At 33.5% G+C, this 10,985-nt stretch overlaps 1 long non-coding RNA gene across 1 annotated transcript; it reads left to right on the forward strand.

Moving 5' to 3' along the window:
* The first annotated feature begins 427 nt into the window (after nucleotides 1-427).
* LOC134256254 (uncharacterized) lies at nucleotides 428-5,527 on the forward strand. The gene is made up of 3 exons (XR_009989690.1): nucleotides 428-1,191; nucleotides 2,058-2,251; nucleotides 4,459-5,527. It is a non-coding gene; the product is annotated as an uncharacterized LOC134256254 (long non-coding RNA).
* Nucleotides 5,528-10,985: the final 5,458 nt, after the last annotated feature.

A 10,985-nucleotide genomic window follows, 5' to 3' on the forward strand; every position in this document is an offset into this window, starting at 1 on the left:
TGTGCAGAACGATAAAATTATAAGCTGATTTCCTAAAGTTTGGAAGCTATAAAACGGCAAATTTTAGTAATTTTTTTTCTTTGAATTTTTGCTACTTTTTGTGTAATTACTTTTAAACCGAGAATAATTTGGTTAGAAATATATAACAAAAGTTTTTGGTAATTACAAGAGCTTTCATATTTGATTAATGAAAAGGGGCTGGCCCCTATAATTAGGGGTTAATAGCTCATACACGCTTTTTTCTGATAGCTAAAAATATTGGTATATTATGAAAAAGTTTGACTGAAATAATTTCGAACTTATAAAATCTTGTCATTTGATATAAAAAGAAATAAACTTCCAGCTATATTTAATTGATTTTTTTTTATAAAACAAGTACATGTATGTGAGAAACCTTTCAGGAACAAGTTGTCTACTATAACCAGCCAAGCCTTTACTGCATACATGTGCACATTTTTAGTTGATGCATCTAAAAGATATAGCTTTGATTCGGTGTTTCTTTGTTTTCTTTTTATTCAAATAATTTTAAAATGTGATGATGTACACAACAATAATTAGTACCTAGTTTAGAGGATTTTTTCGCGCTTGTTTGTAAACAACGCGCGGCATTGTGGGAAATAGGAAGGTACTAAAGACGCGATGTACTAAACACTGATTTGACCTGATTCAAATTTGTCTGTAAATGTTCCAAACAATTGAATTTTTGTATAGCATATGCCTCGAAGTCATAAAGTCTGTACATAAGTAATTTAAAATACTCAATATTACCATTTAATTAAAAATTAAAACGTCAGGTAAATATCAGGTCTCTAGTATATCCCGTTTTTAGTGTGCCCCTTCGAGTCGACGTCGGACACATGTTTGCCATGGTTTACAAACTGAAAATAGAATGATTTGTGAAGTTGAACATTTTCTCACAAAGAATCCGTTTGTAGACATGTACACTCATTTAATCTGCAGATACGAAGTACTTTCTCACTTCTCTGGAACATTATTCTAAGCAGAATTATCCCGATTCATATATTCTAAGAATCTTGTGTGAATTGTTTACGAGGAAATTCTGACTGTCACATTAACAAGGATGAACACTCTTGACTCTGCTTCGGATTCCCCAGTGATAATTGTATCGAGTGATGAAAGAGCTGACGGCGACATTTTAATGTATGATTGGCTTGGACCATTGGAATGAAGGTTAGAATATTTTTATTACTTAAAATTTACACTACTGATTACATGACAGTGACATACATTGATGTTATTAGAAATACACAGACACACCGATATATTATCTGTTTTACAGTTCAGACGCTCTCTGTTTACCTTGTAAATCCCCACAGCTTTATATTTTATTTTTTTTAAATTTGAGGATGTAATTTCAACAGTCCTACTATCTATCATAGTGATCATACTCTATAATTCAAACTGCACTTAATGTTACAGAATATATTCAACTAATTATATATTGACAGTGTGACTGTAAGGGTAAGGGCAGATATATATACTTATTTAGTTTTAATTTAGATTGTGCTTGTCAAGCCGCATTTGACATTTGGTGCATCCATGCTCAGTGTTCACACTGAGAGTTTATTCAAATGTTTAATTCGAATGAATTCACTGCTCATTAAATTACTTCCCATTAGCTCAATGTGAACATGAGTAAGGATAGCTAATTCAAATTAAATAGAAATGAATTTTGAATGTAGCTTAAACATGTTAAAGAAGCTAAGCACCGTGGGTCCAAAGTACACTGCGGAAAAATTGTGTGGAGCAATGTGCAAGTCAAAATCTTCTTTTGCCAAGGTCTTATCATAAGAGCTCGAATCATGGGCAGGAATTTGTGCTGCTGTCTGGACTCGCTATAAATAGATGTTCTCAAAAAGTCTTAATTATTTAATATCATATACTTTACTGACAAAAAAGGACAAATATTGCTCAGTTAAATTGCAAAAGAAATTTGTTTAAAAAAATTGTAATAATAAAAAGTTTGCTTTTTTGTTTGATAAGACTGCTGTAATGGTTTAATGTTTGTTTATTTGCCTTAATCATACATTTTTCAGTCATTTCATGGTGCCACCACTTGGGATGGTATTAGCTGCAAATATAGATTTGTACTCAGCACTTATTGCCCTTAAAGAAGTATGAGATCCATTTTGTGCTAATTTACACCTACCGTGACACAGAATCTTGGTTTATGCAGTCTCATAGGAGTAACCTGTCTAAAGCATTTAGCAATGGGATTGGAACCTGCAACGTAAGGTTCAGCTTCTTATTGATACTTTGATTTATAATATTTATTTGAGAATTTCACTCATTCACATACTTAGAGATGTTGATATATATTGTTGAATAGCATCAATTTAGACCTTTACTTAGCTAAGTAAACATGTACTGTGAGGTTTTTAAGGTCTCATTCATTTTATATGCCAGATGCATGTTAAGGAACATTACTGCATAAATTTTTGTCTTAAATTTGAAGCTCTTTACTAATATAGAGATATGTTAGTGTTAAACCTCTTCAAATTAGGGTAGACCTTTACTTTAAACTCAGCAATGTGAGTGTGTTGTGTGAACTTGTGTTAGCGAGACAGTGTGTTGTATGAATTTGTGTTAGCAAGGCAGTGTGTTTTGTGAACTTAATTGTGTTAGCCTGACAGTGGGTTGTGTGAATTCTTGTTAGCTTGACGATGTGTTGCGTAAACTCGTGTTAGCGGGAGAGCGTGTTGTGTGAAATCGTGTATAAAGTGTAAGTGTGACAGTGTGTTGTGTAAACTCGTGTTAGCTAGACAGAGTGTTGATTGAACTCGAATTAGCGAGACTTCGTGTTGTGTAAACTCGTGTTAGTGAGACTGCGTGTTGTGTAAACTCATGTTAGCGAGACTGCGTGTTGTGTAAACTCATGTTAGCGAGACAGCGTGTTGTGTGAACTCTTATTAACGTGACAGCATGTTGTGTGAATTCGTGTTAGCGTGACAGTGTGTTGTGTGAACTTGTTATCCTGAAAATTTGTCGTGTGAACTGGTGTTAGACAGATAGTGTGTTGTGTGAACTCGTGTTAGCCAGACTGCGTGTTATGTGAACTCGTGTTAGCGATATTGCATGTTTTTTGAATTTGTGTTAGCGTGACAGTGTGTTGTGTGAACTCGTGTTAGCCTGACAGTGTGTTGTGTGAAATGGTATTAGAATGACAGTGTGATGTGTGAAATGGTATGAGGATGACAGTGTGTTATCGCAACAGCATTTGGTGCGAACTTGTGTTAGTGAATAGTGAGACAGCCTGTTTTGTGACTTTGTGTTAGCGTGACAGTGTATTGTGTAAACTCGTGTTAGCGTGACAGTGTATTGTGTAAACTCGTGTTAGTGAGACTGCGTGTTGTGTAAACTCATGTTAGTGTGACAGTGTGTTGTGTGAATTCATCTAAGCGTGACAGTGTGTTGCGTGTACTTGTGTTAGCTAGACAGTGTGTTGTATGAACTCGTATTAGCGAGACTGCGTGTTGTGTAAAACTTGTGTTAGCAAGACAGCGTGTTGTGTGAACTTGTGTTAGCGAGACAGGGTGTTTGTGAATTTGTGTTAGCATGATAGTGTGTTGTGTGAACTCGTGTTAGCCTGATATTTTGTTGTGTGAAATTGTATTAGCGTGACAGTGTGCTGTGTGTTAGTGTGACAGCGTGTGGTGCGAACTTGTGTTAGTGCAAAAGTGTTTATCAGTGTTGTGATGGCGAGCTGTGTGATAGCCTAATGGCGTCTTTTGTGTCGGTAAGATGGCACGCTTTTATGAAAGTGCTATTGAGCTTTAGCAAGTGGCCCTATCTGGACACGCCTTATTATAATTGATCAGTTCTCAGATATACAGTGAATTACCGGTATTATTGTCACCATGAATTCAGCATTTACAGTTGCAATTACCTAGTTAGTAATCATAAGATATTGGTTTGCGAGTTTTAAATTTATGGTGTTCCAATGATGTGAAGTTGCAGTGTGTTAGCATGTTAATTTCAACAGACTGCCACTCCAATGCAGCTTTAAACAATACGCTGCTGTGTTTACACAAAACAAAATATCATGCAAACACAACTCTAAACAATCTGTTGAGTGTTAGCTTCACTGCATGTTGGATTCAGTGTGCTGGCATATTATCACTGACGTACATGCTAGCACATTGTCACCTCGTGCTAGTATGTTGTCATAAATACTCTAGCACATTATCCTAAACCCACTAGTGCATGATTACTTTGCACTTGTATGTTGTCTTATTAGGGGATAGCATAAATGACTGCCTTAATTGGTGTAAACTTCTTTTAATTGATGAAAGAGTACATTAAAATTTACAAATTATACACAGAAAATGTGACAATATCTTATCTCTCAATTTGATAATCTAATTTATAATCTCATGAATTGCACTTTTTATTAGTAAAAGAATTATAAATTAAAAAATTTCAATTTCTTTTGGATAGGTGTGACTCATCTGAATACTGAATTTTGATACCAAGCATGACCATGATTTGCCAGAAGATCATCTGTTTGGATGTGACATGGAATAAACAGCATCGTGAAAATAAGTCAAGTTTTGGTTTGTGAAGACAATTTTTAAACGCACTGTGTATCATTTTTAAATTTTAATTTGACAACATAAATCCACAAATATGAACATATCAATTGCTCTCAGTTTTTCAAGTGAAATAGTTTTTGTAACAGAAATACATGTACCAGTAATTACATTGGAATAAATGTTATTTTTAAATATAATAATATTTTGTTTGTGTAGCATGTTGACCTCTTTATTAAGGTCTTCCCTTTCAAAGTTTAGACTTACTTATTCTAATGATTAAGATAGATCCTCTGTCTTCAGCAGGAATATAAGATCTTGTAATACATGTATGTGTATTTTTTACAGTAGAATGTAAAAAAATTGTTATTTTGGCACACACAACTAATTAAAGGCATAAACATGTGTATGATTCCAAGGAATTCAGTACATAGGGCATGTACATGTAGTTTTCTAAAACAAGATTGAAGAGATGTCCAGTCGCATTTCAATGTCAACTGCAAAACTGTGCCTGTTGCATACTTATTAGCCCATCTGAGCTAAAGGAACCAGTAAATTTTTTAAAAACATAATTTTATCCATTATCATCATTGTCTAAAATTTCACAATATCATTTTCCAGAACCAAAGTGAAACTTGGCACAGAGCATCCTTAGTGTAGGGGATTCAAATTGTTCTTATGCAGGGCAATACCTTCAAAGAGATTTGTTTCTTTAATGCTGTAAATGTATTATATTTAGCTTGTACAATATTTGGTGGAAATTGACTTTTGAATAAGTAAGCGTAGATATTCTTATTTATGTTTATGTACAAGACTTTTAGCTTTGTACTTGATTTAGTGATTGCTGCATTCTGCCAAAGCCGCTAAAAAAAAATACACAGCCATATGTAATATGTTCACAATATACCTTTCAGAGAATTTTACACTCCTATTGAGGTACCATCAGTTGCTAGTGGAAAGCTTCAAATTCGAAACATACACAACACATTTCTGTGCGTTTATTATAAAAGTATTGTTCTACTTACTGATTGCAACTAATGAAGATTGTTCATCATTATTATAAATACATTTGGATTTTTTGAATTATTATATAATTTGTTTATTTTATTTACCTAGTTATATTGTATATTAAATGATTTTAAAGCATTCTTAAGATGGTAATGTAGCAAAACACTTATGTTTCTGTAGTATGACACGTTTCACAAACATAATTGCAACAAACATGATATATCCGATATCAAAAGTCATAATATTGGAAGTTAAACTGTTGTGGATACGATTTCAAGAATGCTGTTAGAGAGAGTACCCTTTAGACCTCATGCTCACACCAAATTAAAGAATTCAAATAAGGGTTTTTGAGACAAATCGAAAAAGAGAATGTTAGCAAAGTTGACAATCTAGACAGAAACATTTAATCTTTTGCTTATCGCTAGGAAGGAAGACCCACTCGTTGCTTTGCAACGAGCTTTGCTCTAGTTATTATTATTTTTCTTCCTAGGAAAATCTTTTCCGCGAGTGATCTTGTAAACTACACATCCGACTTAGGTGAAACCTTTTTAGGGTAAGTAGGCATGTTATGTAGATTTGCGGAATCAAGGTCATTTTGCGCGCACGTGCTTGCAAGAGCGCGCACGTGCAAAACTTAAAATGACCAATATATAATGGATATAACCGTAACTTTTTTATTTTGTGACGAAATGTTTTGAAACTTATAATGTAAGGATATATTAGTAGCATGCACAAGATAACATGGTCAAAATAGCAAGATCGCACGCGCATGCACGTGCACTTCGCTTTGATTGGCTGAAACTAAAGTCTCAATATCTTTTTTGTTTTTTGATAAAATCATTTGAAATTTTGAACATAGTCATACATTAGGTAGATCTACAGCCTGTAATATAAGATTTATAATGAAAGCATGTGCATGCACATGTGCTTGCAAGAGCTCGCACGTGCAACACGAGAAATGTCCAATATAATTGATACAGACGTAACTATTTAAATTATTGATGAAATGCTTTGAAATTCATATAATAAGTATATATTAGAAGGATAGACAAAATGATATGGTCAAAAAAGTAAGATCTCACGCGGATGAACGTGCGCTTCGCTCTGATTGGCTGAAACTAAAGTCTCAATATCTTTCTTGTTTCTTGTCATAATCCTTTGAAATATTGAACATAGACATACATTATAAAGATCTACAGCGTAATATATAAGAATTTTCATGAAAGCATGCGCATGCGCTCGTGCTGCAATCTCATTGGCTGAAACTTTAAATGGCTATATCTCCTTTGCTTTTTGACAAAATGCTTTGAAATTTAAAACATAGTCATGCATTAGGATATACTACAATATGATGTAGAAAAACAATCATGAAATCACGCGCATGCACGTGTGCTGCAATCTGATTGGCTTAAACTTGAAATGGCTATAACTCCCTTGTTTTTCAACCAAACAGGATGGGATTTAGAATATAGATAGATATAAGGGACTCCTACAAGAAGGTATGGTCATCATGCACGTGCACGCACGTGCGTGCATTTGGAACGAGTGAAATGAAAAATACGTTTGAAAGAGTGATTTTCATACTTTTGGACTGAATGCTTTCATATATTGTATATCAATATATGTTGATAGTGTAGACAAGATAATATGATCATCACGCACATGCATTCACATGCGCACGGGTGCAATGCTAAAATTTGAATATAATTGGTATCCTTCTGAGAAAACGTTGTTAAAGTCAAAAATGCACAGAGTTGGTCTTAATTAATGAAGCTTACAGGGAATATGGCACCAAAAAGGAGTTGGGGAGCGTTTGGGGAACATCTGTAACGGTTCCCGTTACAATTAGCACTAGTTAGGTTTGAATCATCAAAAGACAAAGATCCCAGAATTTCTGATATCTGGTCTTCTTTGGTTTGTGCTGATGAAAACACAGGGAATACATTTTCGGCCAAACATGGATCTTGTTGAATTTTTTCGTTTACAGAGGTGTACAGTACAGGCAACGCGGATCCCGTATTTCCCGCGTCCCCGCCGCGGTATAATCACAACGCGGTATTTGGCCAGGTAGACAGGTAAACCGCGTTCCCTCCGCGGGAAATTCATCACTTACCTGTCCCCGCCGCGGTTAAATCATCGATCAATTACTGACAATTAGTATCGTAAACAAACGGGAGTTATCTCCCCGAATTGTAATTTGCGAATTTTCCCTGTAACAAAAAAAACAAACAAACAAACAAACAAACAAACAAACAAAAAAAAAACCGTGTATTTATTAATAAATTTTGCTATGAATAGAATTTAAACTAAGAAAAAATAAGTTTATTTTTTTTTCTAAAATTACATATCAATCTTTGAAATCGAATAGAAAATTTTATTAAATTGTTACGTCTTTGCAATTGGTCAATTATTTTGTGTTATTAAGAATCTATCAAGAAACAAAATTAAATACTAGAAATTTTAATTAGTTTTTTTTTTTAAATCTTCATTTTATATGCAAACTGTAATAAATGTTGAACTCAGACTGTTTAAGTTTCGATGAACGATTTTCAGCATTCATTTGAAAAAAAAAAAAGATGTACATCTTTAAAAAAAATGTACATCTTCATATTGTTTATTAATTAATTTCGATTTATTGTATATAAAATGTACAGGCTTTTTCTTAAAGTGTCAAATTACCGGAAAACATCCGATGACGAGCATTTGCAGTTACATGTAGTGGGCACGTGAACTTAAATTTTCTTTACCCAAGATATCAAAAAAAAGTTCTATTCTTCTTTATTTCTCATCGTTTATGTTCTGTTCCCAAATTAAGTTAATTTAATTAATTAATTTTCTTTAATGTATTTCCCTCTTTTATATAAATGTGCAGGCATTTTTCTCAAATTGTCAAATGACCGGAAAGCATTCGATGACGAGAGTTAACTTTGAGCACGTGAACTTTATACAAGAGATCAAGAAAAAATATCGTTTTTCACCTTCACATTAACGTGTTTTACTTTTTAATACAATGTCTTTTTTTTTAATTTTAATATTTCTCGATTTTCGTGTTCAATAGATAAGATAGGATGTGCAGGTGTAATGATAAACTTCACAGACGAAATTATAGTTTATATTAATAAATATTCAATGCAAAAATTCATATATTTTTGTTTTCTTTGACAAATTCTGTTTTTTGTTTATGAAGTATTAGCCGCGATCATTTCCTGTGTATAGGGGATTAGCAGTGCCTGAGCAGGAAACGATATGCCCTGGGGGTTTCACACCTGTCTTATAGATACCTTGGGTAACGCTTGCTGGATGTGCACGTCGTTGTCTAGCCATTCAACAACACATTTGATTCATTGTTTCATTATTATTTCATCGATATCATTTTCAGATGCGATATTAGCCTTGGAATTTGTGTCAAATTATTGTTGCTTTTTTTTAAACGGAGTGTATAAAAAGAATAAAAGTAAAAAAAAAAACTTTTAAAACAAATTAATGAAGTATTTGATATCAATTAAATCAAATAATGATCCATTACTATGTTATTTCGTGTCTGTTTATATCTGTACCAGTTAGAAGATTGAAAGAGAGAGAGAGAGGTGATAGAGAGAAGAAAAATATCACAGTATTAAGGCACGTGCATGATCGTTTTTCCTCCTTTTTGATCAGTATATCAATTTCTTAAGTTTAGCGAATAAAACTACCGCTGATTTATCAGTTTATTGACCATTTGTCGAATTTGTCTAAGTTTTATTGTAATTTATCGAGAGACTTGTTTATGATCCACTTTCTTCTTTCGTTTAGCATATGTACATGACATGTAATTTGAATTACTTCCCTTTTTGTCGCCAGATTACAACGACAGATTTTGGTGGTAAAATAAAATGTATTTTTGCTATAAAAATTGATTAAGAAAAACACAGTATATTAAAATTGTCGAATTCTTGAAAATATTTATTTGAAACAAAAAATATAAAAAGGATTCTGTCTGCAACAAAATCATTCTTTATTTCTTGCATTTCAATTCATGAGCTACACATGAAAAATAAAAACGGCTTCGTTTTACAATGTCGTAGGAAAACGCATACAGGTAATACACTCAGGTAACATCCTGTGTATATAGGTAGTATGTACACTAGACAGCGTCGTTCCCTCGGGGCTTCTCATCCGCTTCGAGTAAGCTCCACTCCACACCAAACTTACCTGAGGAAAACCGAACGGTTACACAGAAAACTTGAAGCATGGCAACTTGGTGATTAAAATAAGTTAATTTCTGTGTTGTGTGTTCAAATATTTTAAGGGCCCATATTTGTGTTTGTGTTTTATTTGAACCGGAGAAATCTGAAATTTGTTTATGTTCATAAACATGATTTTAGTAATTTTCGAAAAGAGCAGAAAATAGAAATACATTTAAATACTAGCTATGATATTATTGATATTCTGAATAGAAATACCTGTGATTATTTTATTTACAAGAACCCCCCCCCCCAAAAAAAGGTCGATATTTCGGTCATAGTGTTACAGTGTAGCGCATAATTATGGAGCAACGGTATTCCTACACTTACGCGTGTTTTGTTAAAATTTAATTGTAATTATGTATCACTATCTATCATCGTTTTTCATGCTATTATTTAAAACAGACATGTATACAGAAGTAACGGTACTTTTCTAAATGAAACCAAATGACTGGTATAATCTCGCATATAAATAAACACATAGCTACATGTAACTGCAACTGCACGGGCTAATTACGAACAGCAGATTACAGTGCATATAAAGAGAAGCGATATCATAACATTCTTTAAATTTTAATTATACCTTTTTAGCAATTTGAAGATCATTTGGGGTGGGATTGTTGATTTTGAAAATAAACTTTAAGTTAATATATTCGATAAATTATTCGACTTTATTTCATCTTATACTGTACATGTATTACTGTTAACAGACGTTATTGAGAATTAATTAATTTTGAGTGACCATTGGTAAAAAAAAAAAAGATGTTTTTTATTCTCAAAAAATTTGATAAAACTTAAAAATGAATTTTTAAAGAATCCATGTAATGGTATAAATCTATTAATGTTAATGTGGTCGTAATCCCCCCCCCCCCCCCCCTCATTTCGACACGATTAAAAATCGACAATACTTTACAGGTAAGAACATCTAAGCTGAAGAATAACGGTAGCGGGCCCCGCCGCGGTGTAAACACGGTCTCAGGTAGCACCGCGATCAAAACCCGCGACGGTGTAACGCGGAAAGGATTAATACACCGCGGAGGGGACGCGGTCTAATACGGGATCCGCGTTGCCTGTACTGTAGTTTATAAGATCAATTGCAAACCTGGATTGCAATGTTTGTTCACTCTTCCTTGTGATTTCTCGTAATTTTTTCTCAGCATCTGATACCTTTGAGATATTTTCGGTGTACAGCGCATTAACCTCT

This window comes from Saccostrea cucullata, unplaced genomic scaffold (assembly GCF_032062105.1).
Source record: "Saccostrea cucullata isolate Sc308-1 unplaced genomic scaffold, CSIRO_AGI_Scuc_v1 ctg2819, whole genome shotgun sequence".
Lineage (NCBI taxonomy): Eukaryota > Metazoa > Mollusca > Bivalvia > Ostreida > Ostreidae > Saccostrea > Saccostrea cuccullata.